Source organism: Balaenoptera ricei, chromosome 12 (genome assembly GCF_028023285.1).
Source record: "Balaenoptera ricei isolate mBalRic1 chromosome 12, mBalRic1.hap2, whole genome shotgun sequence".
NCBI lineage: Eukaryota > Metazoa > Chordata > Mammalia > Artiodactyla > Balaenopteridae > Balaenoptera > Balaenoptera ricei.
Genome location: NC_082650.1, coordinates 23,335,433 through 23,362,057, shown reverse-complemented (window position 1 = coordinate 23,362,057; position 26,625 = coordinate 23,335,433).

Below are 26,625 nucleotides of genomic sequence, written 5' to 3'. Positions count from 1 at the left end.
ACTTAAAGAGCATGAATAATACAGAATCTCAGATGAAGTGACATTTAAACTGGGTCTTGAATAACAGGAGATGTCTTCTGGTATACAGAGGGCCAAGAAGGGATGTAGAGATAGAAGTAATAACATAAAAGAATGGAGACACAAAAAAGCACCCAATGTGCAAGGAATGGTGACCAGTCTGATGTTACTGCTCAGATTTGTGCTTTAGGTAGATAATTCTGAAGTCAATGAAGAAAATAAATCGGAAGTGGGAATTGGAGAATGCATCACTGGTTTGCAAGCTTGGGCATTAATAGTTCAGGAAGGAGGTATTTTATACCATGTGCTTGAGATTCCTACAGGACACTGAGACAGAGATCTCTAGTAAACCAATTTACATCTCGGTTTGAAGATCAGTTGATAGGTGGATACCACTGTTTAAAATTGATCAGTCACTAGCCTTTGGGGAACACCAAGTCAGAACAGGAAATACGGCTTGCTTGTTTAAATGGATTTGAGAGACAGATCTTATTTTCAATTAATTTATAAGTTTGACATGAATTATAAGTTGTTTAAGTAAATCTCCAAATAAGCTTAATATACTAAAATATAAAGTTATCTGAATAACTAAGTCTTTTAATAGTGAAAGCATAATATTTTCCCCAAGATTGTATCTTTAGATAACCCTGGGGTTCCAGATTGCTTTTAGTTCTCTAAGATTAAATTCTTAATGTCTCATAGATTTCTACTGAGATTATAACTATTCTACTCTCTACACTGGTAGAAGAAAATTATAGTCAAATTCCTTGGGGATGTGATCTAATCACAGCTGAAACATGGCATCTGAGAAACCATTTCTCATAGACTAATGTTGGCTCAATACATACAAGTTATTATTTCACTGGAAAGATCCTTTCATGGGAGAACCAAGGTTAGTTTTAATTTTAATACTAGTACTGTGTCCTTCTTCATGAAACATACTTTCAAATATTCCTAGCAATTCATAACTTTTTAAAAATGCACTGATAAAAAGGTATTTAATTTGAGATTTTGATCATTTAGTATCCAAAATACATTTTAGGGAAATAACTCCTTATCAGAATAAAGCAAAATTAATTTGCAATACATTAAATTTAATTCAAAGATGGAAACCAACTAAACATAGGTACTGATATTATGGCAAAAGTAAGTAAACCTAACATTTAAGAGATTTATTGAAGATCTAATGGAAATTTTTCTGACACTATCAAGTTGCCAATCAGTGAAATATTGCAGTTAATTGTGAAAACTTCTTCAGAATACTTAAGATATAGATTAACTTACATATCACTTATATGTTCCTGGCAATAAACACAGAGTAGGAAAGCTTTTATCTTTATATACTATGCACCATAGGAGCAACAAATCAAGGAATCTCTCTAGATAAACTGCAGATTAAAAGACACTTTCTTACATCGAAACAATGGGAGAATTTGGGGGATATTTTTGTACAATATTATGGGAAAGTAAAGATATCTCATCATACTACAATATGATAAAAACAAGTTTGAAGAAAAAATAAATATTTAGGTAATTTGAGGAGAGCACTATTGATGCAAAGATTACATAGTGTGAATGAAGTGATTTTGAAATTCTATTTAGAGACTAAACTGAAATTTTATTAGTATTATAAAAGTTCTTTTTGGTATAAAATTGTGCATGAAAAAAGACTAAGGAACGGAAATTACAGTAATTTATTAACTCAAAATTATTTAATATCTGCGAGCACCATACTTTCTTTAGCCCAGAAGATCTGTAAATGAAAATATGTTTCCATTCTCTTCAAAATATTTGTACTGTATTGATTAAAAACTTTATGCAGGGAGCTATTTCTTGTAATTGTAGCACAAAGATAGTTGGACGAGTCTCCTCTGAAGAAAACAAATATAAAACTGGACTAAACTGTCCAAAAGGGACTTTTCAAAGCACTGAAAAAAAAAAAAAGTAAACAACAAATTTAGAAGTGTTTACTCTGGCTAAGCTGTTGTAGGAACTGTAGCCTTGCTGCCACATGACAGGGCCTGAGAGAGCCCTTTGAAGCAAAATTCAAGAGAAACTACAGAACCTGCCCAATATTGAAACTGTTTCTCAACGCAAATATAGCCCCATCGGCAGAGCTTTAGGGACTCAGGGTGGCTGACTACTTTGCAGAGAAAAGAGGCACAGGGAAGACCTTTAGGGAGTCAGGCTTAAAAAAAATAATGTATGGTGACATTAGTGACTCACACAAGGTAAGGCAGACATTCTGCTATTTGAGTCCAGGCAAACGAAAAACCAATAATCTTAAAAAATAAAACAAAGAAGAGTCTCTACAAAGTATAATCTACAATATACAGTTTTCAACCAAAAATTACTAGAAGAGCAAAAAGAAAAAATTAGAGCATTACTCATACTCAGGAAGAAAAAAATAGTCAACAGAAACTGACTCAGTGTGGGCACATGTTGAATTGAGCACACAAATATTTTAAAACAACCATTTTAATTATTTTTAAATAATTAAAGGAAAAATATTTTCAACACCAATGGAAATATACTAAGAATGATGCAACAATATTCTAGCGGCAAAATGTATTATCATTAAAACAAAAACTTCACTAGATGTGTTAAGCAGCATTTTGGAGATGGAAGAAGAATCACTGAATTAAATTGGAAGATATATTAGTAGTAATTAATACAAAAATCAGAGAGAAATAAAAGTTGAAAGAAAAATGAATGGAGACAGAGAGGTGTGGGAAAATATTATGCAAACCAACATATAAGTAACTCTCCCAGAAAGGAGAGAGAGAAAGAATTAAAAGTATATACTGGAAAAAAATAATAGCTGAAAACTTCCAAAATTTAGATAAAAACTTTAATTCATAAATCCAATAAGCTCAATAAAATCCATGAAGGATCAAAAAAAAAAAGTGAATTAGGGATAGACACAACCTAATCAAACTGCTGAAAGCCAAGATTAAAATGAAAATCTTAAAAGCTGAAAGAGAAAAATGGCATCACACATGGAAACAACAATCTGTTAATGGCTAATTTCTCATCAGAAACAATAGAGAACAGAAGGGAGAGGGATGATAAATTGAAACTGATACACACACAAACACAAACTACCAATCAGAAATTCTACATTCAGCAAAATTATCTTTCAAAAATGAATGTAAAATAAAACCAGTTCTTGACTTAAGAAAATAATAAACTGAGAGAATTTATGTTTAGAAGAACTGCTCTACAAGAAATAGTAAATAAAGTCCTTCAGATTGAGAGGAAATGATGTTAGATTTATAACTGCTGGAAAAGAAACAAGGAAGAACACTGGAAATGGTACATATAAGAGCAGTTATAAAATATTGATATACACAATTTTATTTTTCTCTTGATTTCTTAAAATCCATGTGACTGTTTAAAGCAAAGTGTACACACACACACACACACACACACACACCACACATCAGCAGAAAGAGGAGACTAAGCAAACGAAGATATTCTAGGGAAAAGTTGTTTTTTAACCAGTGTAAGTCAATAATAACATAAATAGGTTATGTAAGTTAAAAATATACAGTGTAAACTTTATGGCAACCACTAGAAAGCTAAAAGCAGGAACAAGACAAGGAAATCTGCTGTCACACTGCTTTCCAACATTGGAAAGGAGGTTCTAGTCAATAAGTAAGTAAAAAGAACAAAAATACAAAAGTCACACAATTGGAAAAGAGGAAGCAAAGCTGTCTATTCACAGGTGGTATGATTAATGAGTGAATTTAGCAAAGTCACAGGATAAAAATCAATATGCAAAAATCAATTATATTTCTATACACAATTACCAAACAATCTAAAGACACAATTTTACAAAAGTCCTATTAACAAAACAAGAAAAAATAAATTATAAAAAATTAATGGAAGATGTGCTATGCATGTATGCTAAAAACTGTAAAACAATGCTAAGAAAAAATAAAGAAAATCTACATAAGGTGTCAATCATACCCTTTTCATCTACTGGAATACTCGGTCATGTTAAGAAGGCAATTTTCTCTAAACTGATATGTTGATTAAAAATATTCCCTGTGAAAATCCTGGATCTTATTCAGAAAGTGACAAGCTGATTTTTTTATTTATATGGAAATCCAAAGTACCTACAGTAGCCAAAACGATTTTGAAAAAGTAGTACAAAGTTGGAAGACTTATATTACATGATTTCAAAATGTACTTTGGGGTTCCACAGTAGTCAAGACAGTGTGTTATTAGTTCAAGACTAGACTTATAGATAAATGGAACATAGTAGAGAGTCAGATATTGACCCAAAGACATATGGTCAATTGATTTTCCCACAAAGGTGCCAAGGAAATTCAATAGGTAAAGTATAACATATTCAATAAGCAGTGGTAAAACAGCTGGATACACAAATGACAAAAAAAAAAAAAAACTCTCACCACAGTCTATTCACAATAATTACATCATAGTATTGATAAATCATAGCCATAAATGTAATAACTAAAGTCATAAAACTTCTGGCATGAAACATAGGATAAATTTGTTTTGTGTTTTGGGGTTAGGCAAACTTTCTTAGACAGAAACAAAAGCTGGAACCATAAAAAAGGAAATCTTGAAAAATTGTACTTTGTCAAAATTAACAATTTTTTTTATCACACAAAATCTATCCAACTTTATTTAATCACGAAGCCTATGCTTATGGTGGTGAAAAGCGTACACAGAAGTTAATTTATTGCTTCTAATGTAGGGAAAAGATGCAATCCTTTAAATTTTTGTTTTGTTTTAAGAACAGCCTTATAAAATGCAAAACAAGCATGCTGCCTCAACACTGAAAAAGAATATTCACATCCAAGTCCACAAGCAGCATGTGTATGCACTACTAATAATACTCCATATTATACCAGAGAAAATAAGAAAAACATAATTATGTATATAAACTTCATCATAAAGGCAATATATATGTGTCTTTGCCAAGAAGTTTTGAATGTAATTTAAAATGTTGCAGGGCTTCCCTGGTGGCGCAGTGGTTGAGAATCTGCCTGCCAATGCAGGGGACACGGGTTCGAGCCCTGGTCTGGGAAGAGCCCACATGCCACGGAGCAACTAGGCCCGTGAACCACAACCACTGAGCCTGCGCGTCTGGAGCGCGTGCTCCGCAACAAGAGAGGCCGCGATAGTGACAGGCCCGTGCACCACGAAGAAGAGTGGCCCCCGCTTGCCGCAACTAGAGAAAGCTCTGGCACAGAAACGAAGACCCAACACAGCCAAAAATAAATAAATAAATAAATAAATAAAATGTTGCAAAGCCAACTAAAACATTCATGTCTCTTCTGGACAAATGACAATTACTAAAAATATCTCATAGACATGGCTGTTTATTTTTTTAATTTTTAATTTAATTTTTATTTTATATTGGAGTATAGTTGATTTACAGTATTGTGTTAGTTTCAGGTGTACAGCAAAGTGATTCAGTTATACATATACTCATTCTTTTTCAGATTCTTTTCCCATATAGGTTATTACAGAATATTGAGTAGAGTTCCCTGTGCTATACAGTAGGTTCTTGTACATTATCTATTTTATATATAGTAGATTATCTATTTTATATATAAACTCCTAATTTATCCCTCCCCTCCACCTTTCCCTTTTGGTAGCGAGAAATATGTGTTCTATATCTGTGAGTCTGTTTCTGTTTTGCAAATAAGTTCATTTGTATCATTTTCTTAGATCACATATAAGTGATATCATATGATATTTGTATTTCTCTGTCTTTCTCAAGGTTTGACCTTAAAAAGACACTGTTAGAAAAATTAAAATGCAAGACACAGACTGGGAGAAAATGTTTTCAAAATATAAATCTCAGAAAGTAAATACTTGTATCAAAAATATATAAAGAATTCTTAACAACTCAACAATAAGATAAACAACCCAATAAGTAAATATGCAAATGATTTAAATAAACACATAACCAAAGGAGATGTTTAAACACATAAAAATATGCTCAAAATCCTAGTTATTGGGGAAATAGAAATTAAAACAACAATGTGATACCACTGTGTGCCCAATGAAATAGATAAAATTAAAGAGAATTGATTTTGCCATGTGTCAGGGAGGAAACAGAAAAACCAGTCCTCTCAAACATTGCTACTGGGGACGAAAAATGGTCCAGAAACTTGAGAAAATAGTTTGGCGGTTGATGTGTGTGTGTGTGTGTGTGTGTTTTAAGAAAAACATACACTTACTGTAGGACCTGGCAATTCCTCTAATGAATATATCCAAGAGAAATTAAAACATGTCCTCAGAAATACCTGTATGCAAATGCTCATAGCAACATATTCATAATACTTCAAAACTGTGACAAGCAAAATATGTTTCAACTGGTGAATGGGTGAAATATGATGTATATGTGTACTTACAAGTAAATTTGAACTAAGTGTAAATACACACAAAACATGAGTGAATCTCAAAAAAACATAATGTTAAGAAAAAGAAGCTAGTCACAAAAGACAATATGGTACATAATTTCATTTATGTAAAATGTCTAGAAAATGGAAAATGTAGCATGCACATGAGCACACACACACAAAACAAGATTAGAATTGCTTGGAGATAGGGATGGGAGCAGTGATTGACTGCAACAGCATGGAGGAAGTTGGGGGTGATAGATACGTCCTAAAGCTGGTTTTTGCGAAGAGTGTATAACTGTATACATTTACTAAAATCACTGATGTTTACAATTAACATGGGTGAGTTTATAGTATGTAAATTACACTCAATAAAGGTGTCCAAAAAGAAAGAAGCATTTATAAGTGTTAGCAAAAACATTGTGAAAATTAATATTTATTGGAAGTATGTGTACACAGATATTATGTGCAGTGGTATAGAAGCAAAAACTAAATTTGTTTAGGAGACAGATATCTCAAGTGCCAGACTTTAAAAAAGAATAAATATTTTTTAAATGATATCTTCTGGCTTATCTAATGAGTATGAAATCATGAACATTAGTGGAACTCCCCAAAGCCAAAATAAATTTGTATCCTGAGAACTAAAGGAGAATAAAAAATGCAAATTACATACTTTGTCTTTAACTACTTGCATTACTAATATGTATTTATGACAGACATTGCTTTTCTTTAACCCTGGGAAAAGAAGAAAGGCTAAAGCATACTTTACAGGTGATAAAATATATATATCTGCTATGCTTAGCATTGTTGAAAAATGAGGTATTTGTCAAATGAAAGTTTCAAAGGCAAGGAAACTATATCCATCATTTGCAAATATTTTATAGTATTTTTAAGGATATATTTTAATTTGCTAGACTTGTTCTTACATTCACAAACATAGTATGATGAAATTTAATATAGCTTGATAAACATTATTTGTTAAATTTAAGCATTTATCTAGTGAAATAATTTGGAACTCTAACGATATATGACTCTTTACATTGCCCCCCTTCCTCCCATCCAATGATGCCAAGTTTTTATAATTATCAGGAACTATATTGGAGGCTTTCTATCTCTTTCAACCATATCAGGTTCTGTTCCCCAGGGTTGCTATGTGTCTACATTTAGACAACCTCCCTTTTGAAACCTTCACCTCATAGCCTCTTTAAAATTTATGCTCCTCCTAAACTCCAGAGGACCCTAACAACTTATTTAAATTTGTTAAATTAATTTTCCACTAATAGTACGTAAGCTGTAATTGAGGACTTGAGGGCCTCTCATATTTAAAAAGTGCAGAATATTAGTATATGGAATTTCTGACATTCAATTTGCTGATCAGGGAGTTTATTTTCGTCATTTCGGTTTATTCACAGAAATACTAAGTCCCTACTATGCTCCAGATGCCGGCATTTTCTCTAGTACAGCTTTGAGATTAATGGTTATGTGGACATGGGATAAATGCATAATCAAATCTACCATGTCCTCCTTCTGAATGCTTTGTGTCAAAACCTTTAATAACTAATAAAACACATTTAATAGTTTTATTTGAAGATATATAAAACCACATCTAATCAAATAGAACAACATTTTGCATTTGAATTTATACTGAGTAGCACTATAAACTTAACTCACTAAGAAATAAGAGGAAATTAAAATGCAAACAAATATACATATGCTTAGAGCTAAGTGAAAACACCATACATATGTTCAAATATAACTTTAATTATCCACAAAATGGAATAATATAGATCCAGCTTCAATATAATCAATGTTTTATAATTTTCACTGGAGAATTGTGTGGTAAGTTTTCTTTGCATGCAGGCATAGTTAGGGTAATGAGAGCATCTAGTAAGTCATTTTGAAACCATATACAGGTAGAAATTAAAGCAAAGAGAGAAGCTTCTTTTTATTCATTAAAATAGCTAAAACGGATTTTTTCCTGTAATTGATACCTAGTGTCATAGCATTGTGGTCGGAAAAGATACTTGATACGATTTCAATTTTCTTAAATTTACCAAGGCCTGATTTGTAAGACAAGATATGATCCATCCTGGAGAATGTTCCGTGAGCACTTGTGAAGAAAGTGTATTCTGTTGTTTTGGGATGGAATGTCTTATAAATATCAATTAAGTCCATCTTGTTTAATGTATCATTTAAAGCTTGTGTTTCCATATTTACTTTTATTTTGGATGACAGTAAGATCCTTTCCGACCCACCTCATAGAGAAATGGAAATAAAAACAAAAATGAACAAATGGGACCTAATGAAACTTAAAAGCTTTTTCACAGCAAAGGAAAACATAAACAAGACCAAAAGACAACCCTCAGAATGGGAGAAAATATTTGCAAACGAAGCAACTGACAAAGGATAATCTCCAAAAGTTACAAGCAACTCATGCAGCTCAATATCAAAAAAACAAACAACCCAATCCAAAAATGGGCAGAACACCTAAATAGACATCTCTCCAAAGAAGATATACAGATTGCCAACAAACACATGAAAGGATGCTCAACATCACTAATCATTAGAGAAATGCAAGTCAAAACTACAATGAGGTATCACCTCACACCAGTCAGGATGGCCATCGTCAAAAAATCTACAAACAATAAATGCTGGAGAGGGTGTGGAGAAAAGGGAACACTCTTGCACTGTTGGTGGGAATGTAAATTGATACAGCCACTATGGAGAAAAGTATGGAGGGTCCTTAAAACACTAAAAATAGAACTACCATACGACCCAACAATCCCACTACTGGGCATATACCCTGAGAAAACCATAATTCAAAAAAGAGTCATGTACCACAATGTTCACTGCAGCTCTATTTACAATAGCCAGGACATGGAAGCAACCTAAGTGTCCATCAACAGATGAATGGATAAAGAAGATGTGGCACATATATACAATGGAATATTACTCAGCCATAAAAGGAAAAGAAATTGAGTTATTTGCAGTGACGTGGATGGACCTAGAGACTGTCATACAGAGTGAAGTAAGTCGGAAAGAGAAAAACACATACTGTATGCTAACACATACACATGGAATCTAAAAAAAAAAAAAAAAAAAAAATGGTTCTGAAGAACCTAGGGGCAGGACAGGAATAAAGATGCAGACATAGAGAATGGACTTGAGGACAAGGGGAGGGGGAAGGGTAAGCTGGGACGAAGTGAGAGAATGGCATGGACCTATACATTACCAAATGTAAAACAGATAGCTAGTGGGAAGCAGCCGCATAGCACAGGGAGATCAGCTCAGTGCTTTGTGACCACCTAGAGGGCTGGGATAGGGAGGGTGGGAGAGAGATGCAAGAGGGAGGAAAAATGGGTATATATGTATACGTATAGCTGATTCACTTTGTTATACAGCAGAAACTAACACAACAATGTAAAGCAATTATACTCCAGTAAAGGTGTTAAAAAAAAATAGCTAAAATGCCACTTGTGGTACTGACATAAAAGGAAAATTATTCTGAGTACCTAGAAGTAATACCTCATAGGATAACCTCAAATGATACCTTATGGGAATGCTTTCTAAGTTGGAAGGAAGTACAGCACAGAGAATTTAACTACTTTGCTAACAGTTAGTTCATTGATATGTATAATTTTTATTTACTTTAAATTAGTCACTATAAAATGAACATTAGAAGTCTTACCCTGGAAAATTGGTAGTAATATTATAAAGAGGGGGGAAATATATTAGGTTTGATTAGAAATTCAGGTAGCAACTTAAAAATTGTATACCAGAAAGAGATATTTGGAAAACAAGGAAAACAGTTAATACTTTTATAAATAATCTGACAGCTACATGTTTTGCTCATGTGAAATGATCTGCCTCTGCCTAACAAATAAAGTTTCAATTTTTAAGACATTATTTTCTTTTACATACATCCCTTATGCATGCCTTTTACTTCTAAATAACTGAGTTAAATATAGTTTACTTTGATCTAGAGCAAAAGAAAAGTTGTTAAAGCCATTTATGTTTATTGGACTGGAAAGCATAATTACTTTAGAATCCAATTTGCATTCATCAACTATATCATTAGAATCACACTCTAGCGTTTTGGAAGTGTGGGTTTTCAAATAAAGGAAAATAAATTTTTAAATGCCTCTTTTCAAACATTAAGGCCATATGAATGATAAAATCAAGTTTTGCTTAATGTTTCTTTATGCCTTTTACACACAATGTCATAGTAGGAAAAACCATCCAGTCAAATATCCTCCAAAATAAAGCATCTGTTTCAAAAAGCCCTTCGGCAATAGGTCATTTTGGCTATATATGAACACCTATGATAGGGAACTAATTTCCTCAGCAATTTAAATCGGTGTGCATTAGATCTTTTTGTAACACAGATTTCTTGTACTTTGAGATGAAATCTGCAGTTAGCTGCATCCAGAAAAATATCTTAGTTTTCCTAACCACAGCCCTGCCAATATTTAGACAGCTACATCTTTTCAACATCTCCTTTATTCTCCAACTAAACAACTGTCATATTTATAACTACTCCTCATTTGACAAAATGTAATGATCTTGCTTTGGAGATTCTGGGTTGTCAATCCTCTTTACTCCGCTTTTTAAGGAGTCTTCTAATTTAAAATATTTCCTGTCTAGTGGGCTCAAAATAGAATCTTACCACATTTAATCAAATATCTATAAAAACAGAGAATAGTCATAGGGACCTTTGTAAAATATAACAAAACAAAAATGAGACTAGGGCTTAGAAGACCAAAATAAATGCCATAATTTTCATAAAAATCTAATGATACATTTTAAAAATTAGTAATATGTAGCATTCAGATTGTGTTTCAACAAAACGGGATAAAAAAGGCAACAAGAAGGGATTAAAAGAAGATGATTAAAGTTTTAAAAATTATCACAAAAACAGGATTAAGTAAATATTAGATTCATGAAGGGCACGAAGGACCTAAATCAGTTATGTGAACCAATTTGATAAAATCACACATGGCAAGGATAAGGGAAAAAACACAATGTGAGAGAAAGTGAAGTACAGGGAAGACATAGATAGAGATGAATATGTAAACACAGAGGCAATTACTGTTCTTGAGAAAAGACCATTGTATGTGGAACAGATGCTATGATCTATGATTTTAGTGTTAGATCACCTAGATCTAAAACCTAGATGATCTAGATTTTAGATCTAACATTTTTTCTGCAGTGAAGAGAATCCATAATATGTAGATTGATAAGAAAAATTTACCATTTGTGAATAAATTATAACATAGTCTTACAAGACATGAGAAGAAAAGCTTATGATCATTCTTACAGCGAAAACAGAGCAAACAACAAACTAACTATAAAATCAGGGTAGCTTCAGCATAAATTCCAAATGATTTCAGACACAAGATGTAATTTGTTTAAGAAGTCAACAGAAAGATCTATTTAGAAAAACAGTACAGAAGAATCACACATTCCGTATCTTACTTAAAAAATTACTTGGGTTACGATAAATTGCTGTAATAAATTACAAATAAAAGCATGTAAAAAATTCTAAAGTTGGACAAAACAATATTATAACAGGTTGCAAGCAAGACAGTAAAATAGAGATAAAAATTACTAATAATTTAAAATTTTGTTATTAATTTGAATTCACATCCTACAGAGATCTATAATATTTGAAATAATAATATCATGTATCAATATATTAGTTTTCCAGGACTAACAAAATGAAAACCATAGGCTTGGTGGCTTAAACAACAGATATTTATCTTTCCACAATTATGGAGACTAAGAATTCCAAGATCAAGGTGTCAGCAGAGTTGGATTCTTCCAAGGCTTCTCTCCCTGGCTTGTAGGTGGCCACCTTTTTGCTGTGTCTTCACATGCTCTCCCTCTGGGAGATGAAGAAGATAACCATGCTAACACTGATCAGACAACACTAGAAATAGGTCTATTAATTTCAGATAAAGAGGATTTTCAGGGATAAAAAGTAACATTACATGATGAAAAGGGAGTCAGTTCTCCAAAAAGGACATAACATAAACTGTGTATGCACCAAACAAGAGAGCATCAAAAAACATGACGCAAAAACTAATAGAACTTCAAGACAAAATAGATAAATCCACTATTATAGTTCATAATTTCTGTAATTGATAGTTCAAGCAGACAAAAAATAAGAATAGAGTTGACTTGGACAGCACCATCAACCAATGTGATCTAATTGGCATTTATAGAATAATTCCTCCAACAACAGCAGAATATGTATTATTTTCAAGATCGCTTGTAGTACACATCAAGATATATCACATTCTGGGCCATAAAACCAACGAACAAACATAAAAGAAGAGAAGTCATACAAAATATATTCTCAGATCACAATAGAATTAAGCTAGAAATCAGGAACAGAAAGATAGCTAGAAAATCCGGAAATATTTAGAAATGAAGCAAAATATTTATAAAAAACATGTGAATAAACAAGTCTTATGAACATTTAAAAAAATTTTACACTAAATGAAAATGAAAATACAGTATTTTAAAAAAAGCACAGAATGCACTGAAGGCAGCGCAAAGAGAGAAATTTGCAGCATTGAATGTAGGTATTAAAAAAGAAGATCTAAAATCAATCTAACCGTCACCATTAGAAAACTAGAGTAAGAAGTGCAATTAATTTAATTTAACTTAATTTTAATTTAAAGCAAGTACAAGAAAACAAAAACTAGAACATAAATCTATAACTGAAAATAAAAAAATTAACAGAGAAAATCAACAAAACTAAAAGCTGATTTCTTTGGAAAGATTAATAAAATTGATAAATTTCTAGCCAGGTTAACCAAGAAAAATAGGGACTAAATTTTGACCCCCCCCAAATTCATATGTTAAAGCCCTAACCCCCAATGTGACTATTTTTGCAGACAAGGGCCTTATGTCTCTTACCTCCTTATTACCAAGGAGATAATGAAAGTCAAATGATGTCATAAGAGTAGGGCCCTAATCTAGTGGGATTTGTATCCTTACAGGAGGAAGAAACACCAGAGATCTCTCGCCACATGTAAAGACAGAGGAAAGACAACATGAGGACACTGAGAGGACAGCCATCTGCAAGCCAGAAAGAGAGGTCTCATGGAAATCAACCTTGCTGTAACACTGATCTTGGAATTCTAGACTCCAGGACTTCTATTGATTAAGCCACTGTGGTATTTTGTTATGGAATTTTAGTAGACTAATATGGGAAGGAAGATGCAAATTATATATATATATATATATATATATATATATATATATATATATATATATATAATAAATGAAACAGTTCATCACTACTAATTGCATTGATACTAAGAACTACTAAAGAAATAAATTGAATAACTTGATGTCCACAAAACTGATAAGATAGATGAAATAGGCAAATTCTTTGAAAGACACAAACTCCCAAAATTCATACAAGGAGAAACAGATACTCTGAATAGGCATATATATCAAAGAAATTGAATAATTAATTAAATTAATAGCCTTCAAAAGAAAGCACCAACCAGAAGAAAAGAGAGAAAGAGGGGGAGAGAGAGAGAGAAAGAAAGGAAGGAAGGAAGGAAGGAAGGAAGGAAGGAAGGAAGGAAGGGAGAGAGAAAGAAAGAGAAAGAAAGAAAGAAAGAAAGAAAGAAAGAAAGAAAGGAAGGAAGGAAGGAAGGAAGGAAGGAAGGAAGAAAGAGAAAAGGAAGGAAGGAAGGAAGGGAGAGAGGGAGGGAAGAGGCAAACATCCACCAGTCCATTGGGTTACAGTAGTGAATACTAACTAACATTAAAGGAAAAAATGACCACTTCTCCATAATCTATTCCAGAATATAAAGGGAGAGGAAATCCTTCATAACTTATTCTTTGAGGCCAGCATTATACTACAAATAAAACGAGATTTGAAAAATGCAAGAAATGACACACAGACCAATATCCCTCATGAACATAGATGCAAAAACCATGAACAAAGTATTCACAAATTGAACTCAACCATGTATAAAAATAATTATAGACCACTACCATGTGGGGTTTATTCCATGTATGTGGGCTGGTTCAACACTCAAAATTCAACTGATGTATCCATCAAATTCACAAATTCAAGAAGGAAAATCATATTTATTCCAATTCACACAGAAAGTACATAGGACAAAATCCAACACCCATTCATGATTTTAAAAACTCTAAGCAAATTAGAATACAGGGGCAGTTACTCAACTTGATAAAGAAGAGATACAAAAAGCTTAGAGCTATCATCATACTTAATGGTGAGAAACTACATGTTTTCCACCTAAGATTTACAACAAGACAAGAATGTCTTCTCTCACCACTCCTGTTTAACATCATACCAGAAGTCCAAACTAGTGAAAAAATAAAGAAAAGGAAATAAAAGTTAGACAGGTGAGGTAGAAGAACTAAAACTGTCTTTATGAACAGATTAAATGATTATTGACCAAAGACTAGGGTGTAAAAAAGCCCTCTGGTTCTTAAGCAAGTATAGTAAGATTTCAGAGTACAAGATTAATATACCAAAGTCAAATTTTTATATTAGCAATTAACAATTAGAATTTTAAACTAAAAACAAAATACCATTTATAATACTACCTAAGAATCACTTAGTTATAAGTCTAGCAAAATATGTACAAGTTCATTAAGCAGAAAAATACAAAACTCTGATGGAGGAACTCAAAGTACACCTACTGAATGGAGAGATATTCAGTGTTCATGTATTGGAAGACTCAATATCGTTAAGATACCAATTTTTACTACCTTGATCTAGAGAATGAACAAAATCTCAATAGAAATGTCAGGATTACATTTTGGAGATATTCACAAAATAATTTAAAGTTTTTAAGTAAGGGTAAAAGACCTAGAAGAGCCAAAACAATATAGAACAACAAAGCTGAAGGACTTAAAAAACTCAGTGTTAAGAATTACTGCAAAGCTACAGTTATCAAGACAGAGTGGTACCAACAAATGAATAGTCACAAAGATCAATGAAACAAAATAGAATGCTCTGAAGAAGACTCATAAGTATAATCAATTGATCCCTGACAAAGAAGAAAAGGCAATAAAATGAAGAAAGGGTAGTTCTTTGAAAAAACAGTGCTGGAAAAACAAAATGTCACGCAAAAAAAAAAAATCTAGATACAGAATTTAAAAAAATGATCTCATAGACTAAAACATAAAACACAATACCATAAGATATCTGGGAGAAAATGTAGAAGAAAAGCTAGATGATCTTTGGTTTAGTGATGAGTTTTAAGATATAACATCAAAACAATATGAATGAAAGAAAAAATGTTAAGTTAGACCTTATTAAAATTTTAGGAGTCTGCTCTGTGGAAGAAACTGCTAAGTGAATTAAAAGAAAAACCACAGACTGGGTAAAAATGTTTTCAAAACTCATGTCTGATAAAGAAGTTATACCCAAAATGAACAAAGACCTTTTAAAACTCAACAATAAGAGCAGTGGTTACCCAATTAAAAAATGGACAAATGATCTGGAGATACCTCATCAAAAGAGATGTACAGATGATAAAAAATCATAGAAATGCTAATATTAATTTTTCATTAGAGAATTTTTAAAACAATGAAGTACCACTACACACCTAATAGAATTGCTAACATTCAAAAAACTGGCAATACCAACTGTTGTTGTAATAAGGAACAACAGAACTCTCAGTCACTGCTAATAAGAATGCAAAATGGTACAGCCATTTTGGAAGACAGTTTGACAGTTTCTTACTGTATCAGTCAGGATTCTCCAGAGAGCAGAACCAATATGATATATATGTGTGTGTGTGTGTGTGTGTGTGTGTGTGTGTGTGTGTGTGTGTGTGTGTTTGTGTGTGTGTACAAATTGTGAGATTTACTTCAAAGTGTTGGTTCATACTATTGTGGGGGGTGGTGAGTCTAAAATCTGTAGGCAGGCCAGTAGGCTGAGAACTCAGGAAGGATTTTTCAGTCACAATCTTGAGGAAGAATTCCTTTTTCTCTAGGGAACCTTAGTTTTTGCTCTTCAGGCCTTCACCTGATTGGATGAGGCCCACCCACAGTATCAAGTTCCTTTCCTTTACTAAAAGTCAACTGATTGTAGATGTTAATCACATCTACAAAATACCTTCACAACAACATCAAACAACAGTGTTTGACCAAGCTACTGGGCACTGTAGCCTAGCCAAGTTGACAAGTTTTAACCATCACACTTCCAAAGCTGAACAGTTTTACCATATGAGCCAGCAATCATGCTCCTAGAAATTTACCCACCTGATGTGAAAACTTATGTGCGCACAAAAACCTGTGCAGGAATATTTACAGTCACTTACATATAACTGTCAAAATTAGAAACAACAAAAATGTCTCTTGAAAGTTAAATGGATAAACAAAACTGTGGTACATCCATACAATGGAATATTATTCAGCGATTTTTTAAAAATGAGCTCTCAAGCCATTAAAAAAAAAGAATGAATTAATGAATCTTAAATGCATATCACTAAGTGAAAGAAGGTAGTCTGAAAAAGCTACATACTATATGATTACAATTACAGTTGATCTTTGTTATTCAAAGATTCCTTATTTATTAATTTGCCTACTTGCTAAAATTCATTTGTAACTCCGAAATCAATACTTGCAGTGATTTGGTGATTATTTGAACATAGGTGCGTAGTGCCTTTACATGCATATTCCCAGCTGATGTTGGACAAGGCCACATTTTGCTTTCTTATTTTTGCTCTCAAAATGTATACAAGTATCCCATCTGCGGTCTATTAAGTGCCACTTTTTTTTGCATGTTTGTGCTCTTCATTCATGATTTCTCTATGTAAAATGGCCCCCAAATGTAACACTGAAGTGCTGGTTCATGTTCCTATGTTCAAGAAGGCTGTGATGTGTCTTACAGAGAAAATATGTTAGATAAAGTTCACTCAGACATGTTACAGCTGTTAGCTGTGAGCTCAATGTTAATGAAGCAATAATATATATTAAATAATGTATCTTTATAAACTGAAACACACATAAAATAAGGTTGTATGTAGATTGGCTGACAAAAATGTTTTGACCAAAGGCTCATAAGAACCTAGCCTTGTATTTCCCCTAGAAGCAGTGGTTCGGTTTGGTATTCACTAATCAAGTGTTTGCAATGACTTTTTAGAACACCACTACCATGAATAACAAGAATTGACAGTATATGACATTTTGTAAAAGGCAAAACTATAAAGAAAGCAACAAATCAATGTTAGCCTTGGTTTTAGGAAGAGGGGCAAGGGTTGAATAGATGAGCACAAGGGAAGTTTTTGGGCAGAGTTTCTGTATGATACTGCAATGGTGGATACATGACCCTATGCATAGATCCAAAGCCATAGAACTTTACAGCACAAAAGCTTACTCTTAATAGATTCAAATTTAAAGGAAAATCATTTCAAAGTCAGGAAATTCCAGGAGGGGATGTAGAATTGGCAAGAGTATATTAACTGTATTACAAATGTATGAAAGTACCTTGCTGAAAGGAGTGGGGGTGAAGGTGCTGACCTAAGTAACTTTGGAAATGAGAGAATTCTGTAAGGTTAAAGGCAAAGGAAGTGTACATAAGCACTGTACTCTAGCTGATAGTTTTCCCAAGGGTTACATATTAATTTTATACCATTATATATGTATATGGAAATCAACAAAAATAAATAAGAAATGAATGGCTAATGATGGAGCCAGGCATCTCACTCTTGGAGTGGGAGGTAATATGTAAGCAAGGAGACAATACTAGAGAGATCCATGGGTTAATGAATTAGAGTTGGAGACGTTAGTATGAACCCTTTAACTAAATATAGACACAGATGGTTTACATAGAGAAATATCTATGTGTATATGCATGAGGTAATCCACACACATATGTCGATTCCTTTACCTGTAAGCTGAAAGGACATGGAAATAAGGATGCCCCAGTAACAAAGACCATATCTCATGTCCAGAGCTTGGTTTCTAATGCCATTCTTCAATAAAAGGAAATAGGGCCCCAGATAGAAATGGTTGATTCTAGAACTGGGGCAGGAAATATACAAGATGAGCCTGGAGCCTCTTTTAGTGACAATAAATATCTGCTGAAAACATGAATCAAATAAAACTCACAATGAATGGGTTATGTAAATTGAACACAGGAACCGATGAAGGAGCTCTTAAAGGCCAAGTTAGAACACACTGAGCAATTGAATCAAAGAAATATTAGTTTATAACCCTCAGTATACAATAAATATCCATAAGCCCATATTGATATAAATAAATAATTGAGTAAATAAATACATAATTAAAATATCTCATGTGCAAATGAATTCCAAATAATTTATGTAAATATTCTGCTCTTAAGGGCATTGAACATAACTAGTTAACCACGTATAGTGACATCCATCCAAAAAATACAGCATGAAAGTGGAATGAAAAAGAGTAATTTGGAGTAGAGGAAGTGAACAAAGGCTACCTCAGCCTTGTGATCATGGTTAATATAACGTAATGTTATGAAATAGCACTTTATCTCTATGGTCTTCCTCCCTAAAACACAGTATCCTTATCTAATCATGAGAAAAAAATCAGACAAATACTAAGTGAGGGACATCCCATAGAATACTGGACTGGAACTCCTCAAACCTTTCAAGGTCATCAAAAACAGAGAAAATAGAGTGAAATATTTGAAGCGCTGAGGAAAAAACCCATCAACCTGTAACTCTGTGTCCTGCAAAATATTCTGCAAAAGTGGAGGAGAAATAAAGATTCTCTCAAACAAAACTAAGAGAATTTGTTGCCGTAGACTTGCCCTGCATATAATGTTAAAAGAAGTTCTTTCAAGAAAAGGAGAATAACAAAAGTCAGAAACTTGGGTCTTCATAAAGAAAGGAAAAGTAAACATTAATTTCAATATATTATTTCCTTATTAAATATCTTAAATGAATGTATTGACCTCAGGATAAAATAAAAACTATTACCCTTCAAAGCAAAGCTCAGCAAAATCTAGCTTCACCCAATTTGTTCAATCAAGCTTATCACTAATAATAGATTCACTCTGGCTTCATCGCTCTCTTCACTTACTATTCTTTAAACAACACAAAACAAAATAATAAAAAAAAACAAACAAAGGAAGAAAGTAGAATATCTGAGAAGGAATAAGTAAAGGTAAAATAAACTTTTATATTTCTTATTCTTACTAGATCTAACAGACAACAGTTTGTTCAAAATAATAGTAACAATGTATTTAGTTATCCATGCTTATGTGGTTGAGTGTGTATGCTTATATATGCTTTTGTATCAGCAGAATGAATGATAGCAATGATACAAGTGAGAGAAATTAGGATTATTTGATTATACAAGGTACTTAGACTACCTGTAAGGCAGTATAGTATTATTTGAAAGTAGACTTGGATTAGTTGTAAAAGTGTATAAGTATATTGAAAACTTTAAGGCAACCACTATAAAAACTAAAAAAAAGAGAAAAGGAAAACTTCTATACTAAGAAAGGAAAGAAATAGACATATAAAATACTCAATTAAAACCACAAAAAGCAGAAAAGGAATGGAAGATAAAAATAGAAAAAAAAGAACAAATGTGAGCAAATAGAAAGCAGTAGTGTATATGGTAGATATCAGTCCATCTATATCAATAATTGCTTTGAATGTTAATGGTCTAAATGTACCAATTAAAAGACAAAGATTGTCAGAGTGATTCAAGAAACAAGACCCAACGTATATGTTGTCAATGAGAAATTCACTTTAAACACACATATAGACTAAAAGCAAATAAATTGAGAAAGAAATACCACATTAACACTAATCAAAAGAGAACAAGAAGAGCTATATTAATTTTAGACAGAAGTCCTTCAGTAGCTGAATGGATAAATAAACAGTGATATATCCAGATGATGGGGTATTATTGAAACTAAAAAAGAGCTGCAGTACCAAGCCATGGAAAGACAAGGAGGAAACTTCATATATTTCTAAGTGAAAAGAAGCTAGTCTGAAAAGGCTACATACTATAAGATTCTGACTATCTGACATTCTGGAAAAGACAAAAACTATGGAGACAGTAAAAAGATCACTGGTTGCCAGGGGTTACGGAAGGGAAGAGATAAATAGGTGGAACACAGAGGATTTTTAGGGAAGTGAAACTAACTTATGATACCATAATAGTGGATACATGTTATTATTCATTTCTTCATCCCCATAGAATGTACAACACCAAAAGTTGTTGAACCCTAATGTCAACTATGGACTTTGGGCAACAATGATGTGTCAATGCAGGTTCATCAGTTGTAACAAAGGTACAACTCTGGTGGAGGATGTTGATAATGGGAGAGGTTGTGCAGGTGTGGAGGCAGGGGAGATACAGGAAATCTCTGGACTTTCCACTCAATTTTGCTGTGAACCTAAAATTGCTTTAAAAAATAGACTATCTGAATAAAAAACTGGGGCAAAAACTTCCAGCATAAACTGCAAACAACAGGCTTATATCATTAATCTAAAGAATCTGATTTAATTTATTTTTAAATAGTTATAAATTGCTCTTTTATTGAATACCAGAATGTTTGTATATTTACAGAGTCTCATTAATTCAAAAAGTATCTGGAGGCTGATTTCATTATTTTCTAACTCAATATTATTTTAGGGAAGCCAGCTGTTTGAATTTTACTAAGCTTCTATATTTATAGAATGATACTTGCATCCACTAGTGTATACATCATAGTTGCATACACTCTAAGAACAGCAATATTCAGTATAGCTGCTGAACTCAAATGATTATGAGGAAGTTTTGGTGATACCAGTAATACCATTTTCCCTTCATTGTTGCTTATTCTCTGGGATAATGTCATCTATTTTAAATATTATAGGCATGTATGTTTGCATGAGTTATCTATTGCTGCATAACAAATTACTCTAAAACCAAATGGTTTAAACCAACATTTATTTCTTGCAATTTCTTTGGGTCAGAAATCCAGGCTCAATTTTTTTTTTTTTTTTCCTCTTTCTCAGACTCTTTTCTGAGGCTGCAATCAAGTTGTCAAAAAGGGTTGGAGACATCTCAAACCTCTGGGGAATGATCTGATTTCAAAGCTCATTCACATGGTTGTTGGCAAGAATCAGCACCTTGTGGACTGTTAGAGGACTTCAGTGCCTCATTGGTCATTAGCTGAAAGATACCCTCAGTCCCAAGACATGTGGGCTACTCCATAAAATCACAGGGCCATTCATGATATATCAGCTCACTTCACTATAGTGAGCAAGCACTGATCTAGAGAGAGATGGCAGGCAAGATGGGACTCACTGTCTTTAATAGAATAATCTTGGAATTGACATTCCCTCACCTTTGCCATATTCTGTTTCTAAAAGTGTATCAGTAGAGGAGCTTCAAGATGGAGGAAGAGTAAGAGGTAGAGATCATCTTCCTCCCCACAAATACATGAGAAATACATCTACGTGTGGAACAACTCCTACAGAACACCTTCTGAACGCTGGCAGAAGACCTCAGACCTCCCAAAAGGCAAGAAACTCCCCCATGTATCTGGGTAGGGCAAAAGAATAAAGAAAAAACAGAGACAGAAGAATAGGGACGGGACCTGCACCAGTGGGAGGGAGCTGTGAAGGAGGAAAGGTTTCCACACACTAGGAAGCCCCTTCACGGGTGGAGACTGCAGGTGGTGGAGGGGGAGAGCTTCGGAGCCACGGAGGAGAGCGCAGCAACACGGGTGCAGAGGGCAAAGCGGAGAGATTCCCGCACAGAGGATCAGTGCCGACCTGCACTCACCAGCCAGAGAGGCTTGTCTGCTCACCCGCCAGGGCAGGCGGGGGTCGGGAGCGGAGGCTCAGGCTTCAGAGGTCAGATCCCAGGGAGAGGACTGGGGTTGGCAGCATGAACACAGCCTGAAGGGGGCTAGTGCACCAGAGCTAGCCGGAAGGGAGTCTGGGAAAATGTCTGGAGCTGCTGAAGAGGCAAGAGACTTTTTCTTGCCTCTTTGTTCCCTGGTGCTCAAGGAGAGGGGATTAAGAGCGCTGCTTAAAGGAGCTCCAGAGACGGGCACGAGCCCTGGCTATCAGCGCGGACCCCAGAGACGGGCATGAGACGCTAAGGCTGCTGCTGCCGCCACCAAGAAGCCTGTGTGCGAGCACAGGTCACTCTCCACACCATCCCTACTGGGAGCCGGTGCGGACCACCACTGCCAGGGTCCCGTGATCCAGGGACAACTTCCCCGGCAGAACACACGGCGCGCCTCACGCTGGTGCAACGTCACACCGGCCTCTGCCGCCACAGGCTCACCCCACATCCGTACCACTCCCTCCCCGCGTCCTGAGTGAGCCAGAGCCCCCGAATCAGCTGCTCCTTTAACCCCGTCCTGTCTGAGTGAAGAACAGATGCCCTCAGGCGACCTACATGCAGAGGTGGGGCCAAATCCAAAGCTGAACCCAGGAGCTGTGCGAACAAAGAAGAGAAAGGGAAATCTCTCCCAGCAGCCTCAGGAGCAGCAGATTACATCTCCAGAATCAACTTGATGTACTGTGCATCTGTGGAATACCTGAATAGACAATGAATCATCCCAAATTGAGGAGGTGGACTTGGGGAGCAATGATATATATTTATTTTTTCCTTTTTTGTGAGTGTGTACATGTATGCTTCTGTGTGTGATTTTGTCTGTATAGCTGTGCTTTTACCATTTGTCCTACGGTCTGTCTATGCGTTTTTTTTTTTTTTTTTTGCTGTTGTTTTTGGGTTTTTGTAGTATAGTTCTTAGCACTTATTATTGGTGGATTTGTTTTTTGGTTTGGTTACTTTCTTCTTTCTTTTTTTTTTATTACTTAAAAAAATTTTTTTAATAATTATTTTTTATTTTAATAACTTTATTTTACTTTATTTTATTTCATTTTATTTTATCTTCTTCTTTCTTTCTTTCTTTTTTTTTCTCCCTTTTATTCTGAGCACTGTGGATAACAGGTTCTTGGTGCTCCAGCCAGGTGTCAGGGCTGTGTCTCTGAGGTGGGAGAGCCAAGCTCAGGACAGTGGTCCACAAGAGACTTCCCCGCTCCATGTAATATCAAATGGCAAAAAGTTCCCAGAGATCTCCGGCTTAACGTCAAGACCCAGCTACACTCAATGACCAGCAAGCTACAGTGCTGGAAACCCTATGCCAAACAACTAGCAAGACAGGAACACAACTCGACCCATTAGCAGAAAGGCTGCCTAAAATCATAAGGTCACAGACACCCCAAAACACACCATCGGATGCAGTCCTGACCACCAGAAAGTCAAGATCCAGCCTCATCCACCAGAACACAGACACTAGTCCCCTCCACCAGGAAGCCTACACAAACTACTGAACAAACCTTAGCCACTGGGGACAGACACCAAAAACAACAGGAACTGCAAACCTGCAGCCTGCGAAAAGGAGACTCCAAACACAGTAAGTTAAGCAAAATGAGAAGACAGAGAAACACACAGCAGATGAAGGAGCAAGGCAAAAACCCACCAGACCTAACAAATGAAGAGGAAATAGGCAGTCTACCTGAAAAAGAATTGAGAATAATGATAGTAAAGATGATCCAAAATCTTGGAAATAGAATGGAGAAAATACAAGAAACGTTTAACAAGGACCTAGAAGAACTAAAGAGCAAACAAACAGTCATGAACAACACAATAAATGAAATTTAAAATTCTCTGGAAGGGATCAATAGCAGAATAACTGAGGCAGAAGAACGGATAAGTGACCAGTAAGATAAAACAATGGAAATAACTACTGCAGAGCAGAATAAAGAAAAAAGAATGAAAAGAATTGAGGACCATCTCAGAGACCTCTGCGACAACATTAAATGCACCAATATTCGAATTATAGGGGTCCCAGAAGAAGAAGAGAAAAAGAAAGGGACTGAGAAAATATTTGAAGAGATTATAATTGAAAACTTTCCTAATATGGGAAAGGAAATAGTTAATCAAGTCCAGGAAGCACAGAGAATCCCATATAGGATAAATCCAAGGAGAAACACGCCAAGACGCATATTAATCAAACTATCAAAAATTAAATACAAAGAAAAAATATTAAAAGCAGCAAGGGAAAAACAACAAATAACACACAAGGGAATCCCCATAAGGTTAACAGCTGATCTTTCAGCAGAAACTCTGCAAGCCAGATGGGAGTGGCAGGAAATATTTAAAGTGATGAAGGAGAAAAACCTACAACCAAGATTACTCTACCTAGAAGGATCTCACTGAGATTTGACAGAGAAATTAAAACCTTTACAGACAAGCAAAAGCAAAGAGAATTCAGCATCACCAAACTAGCTTTACAACAAATGCTAAAGGAACTTCTCTAGGTAGGAAACACAAGAGAAGGAAAAGACCTACCATAACAAACCCAAAACAATTAGGAAAATGGTAATAGGAACATATATATTGATAATTACCTTAAATGTAAATGGATTAAATGTTCCAACCAAAAGACATAGACTGGCTGAATGGATACAAAAACAAGACCTGTATATATGATGTCCACAAGAGACCCACTTCAGACCTAGGGACACATACAGACTGAAAGTGAGGGGATGGAAAAAGATATTCCATGCAAATGGAAATCAAAAAAAAAGCTGGATTAGAAATTGTCATATCAGACACAATAGATTTTAACATAAAGACTATTACAAGAGACAAGGAAGGACACTACATAAAGATCAAGGGATCAATCCAAAAAGAAGATATAATAATTGTAAATATTTATGCACCCAACATAGGAGCACATCAATACATAAGGCAAATACTAACAGCCATAAAAGGGGAAATCAACAGTAACACAATCATAGTAGGGGACTTTAACACCCCACTTTCACCAATGGACAGATCATCCAAAATGAAAATAAATAAGGAAACACAAGCTTTAAATGATACATTAAACAAGATGGACATAATTGATACTTATAGGACATTCCATCCAAAAACAACAGAATACATATTCTTCTCAAGTGCTCTTGGAACATTCTCCAGGATAGATCATATCCTGGGTCACAAATCAAGCCTTGGTAAATTTAAGAAAATTGAAATCATATCAAGTATCTTTTCCAACCACAATGCTATAAGACTAGATATCAATTACAGGAAAAAAATCTGTAAAAAATAGAAACACATGGAAGCTGAACAATACACTGCTTAATAACCAAGAGATCACTGAAGAAATCAAACAGGAGATCAAAAAATACCTAGAAACAAATGACAATGAAAACACGATGACCCAAAACCTATGGGATGCAGCAAAAGCAGTGCTAAGAGGAAGTTTATGGCAATAAAATCCTACCTTAAGAAACAAGAAACATCTCAAATAAACAACTTAACCCTACACCTAAAGAAATTAGAGAAAGGGGGCTTCCCTGGTGGCGCAGTGGTTGAGAATCTGCCTGCTAATGCAGGGGACACGGGTTCGAGCCCTGGTCTGGGAAGATCCCACATGCCGTGGAGCAACAAAGCCCATGAGCCACAGTTACTGAGCCTGTGCATCTGGAGCCTGTGCTCTGCAACAAGAGAGGCCACGATAGTGAGAGGTCTGCGCACCACGATGAGGAGTGGCCCCCGCTTGCCATAACTAGAGAAAGCCCTCACAGAGAAACGAAGACCCAACACAGCCAAAAATAAATAAATAAATAAATAAATAAATAAACATTAAATGCTAAAGATAAAAAAAAACATTATTAAAAAAAATCTAAGGGTGGAAACAATTTAAAAAAAAAAAAAGAAGAAATTAGAGAAAGAAGAACAAAAAAAACCCCAATGTTAGCAGAAGGAAAGAAATCATAAAGATCAGATCAGAAATAAATGAAAAAGAAATGAAGGAGACGATGGCAAAGATCAAAAAAACTAAAATCTGGTTCTTTGAGAAGATAAACAAAATTGATAAACCGTTAGCCAGACTCATCAAGAAAAAAAGGGAGAAGACTCAAATCAATAGAATTAGAATGAAAAAGGATAAGTAATCACTGACACTGCAGAAATACAAAGGATCATGAGAGATTACTACAAGCAACTATATGCCAATAAAATGAACAACCTGGAAGAAATGGACAAATTCTTAGAAATGCACAACTTCCGAGACTGAACCAGGAAGAAATTAGAAAATATGAACAGACCAATCCCAAGCACTGAAATTGAAACTGTGATTAAAAATCTTCCAACAAACCAAAGTCCAGGACCAGATGGCTTCACAGGCGAATTCTATCAAACATTT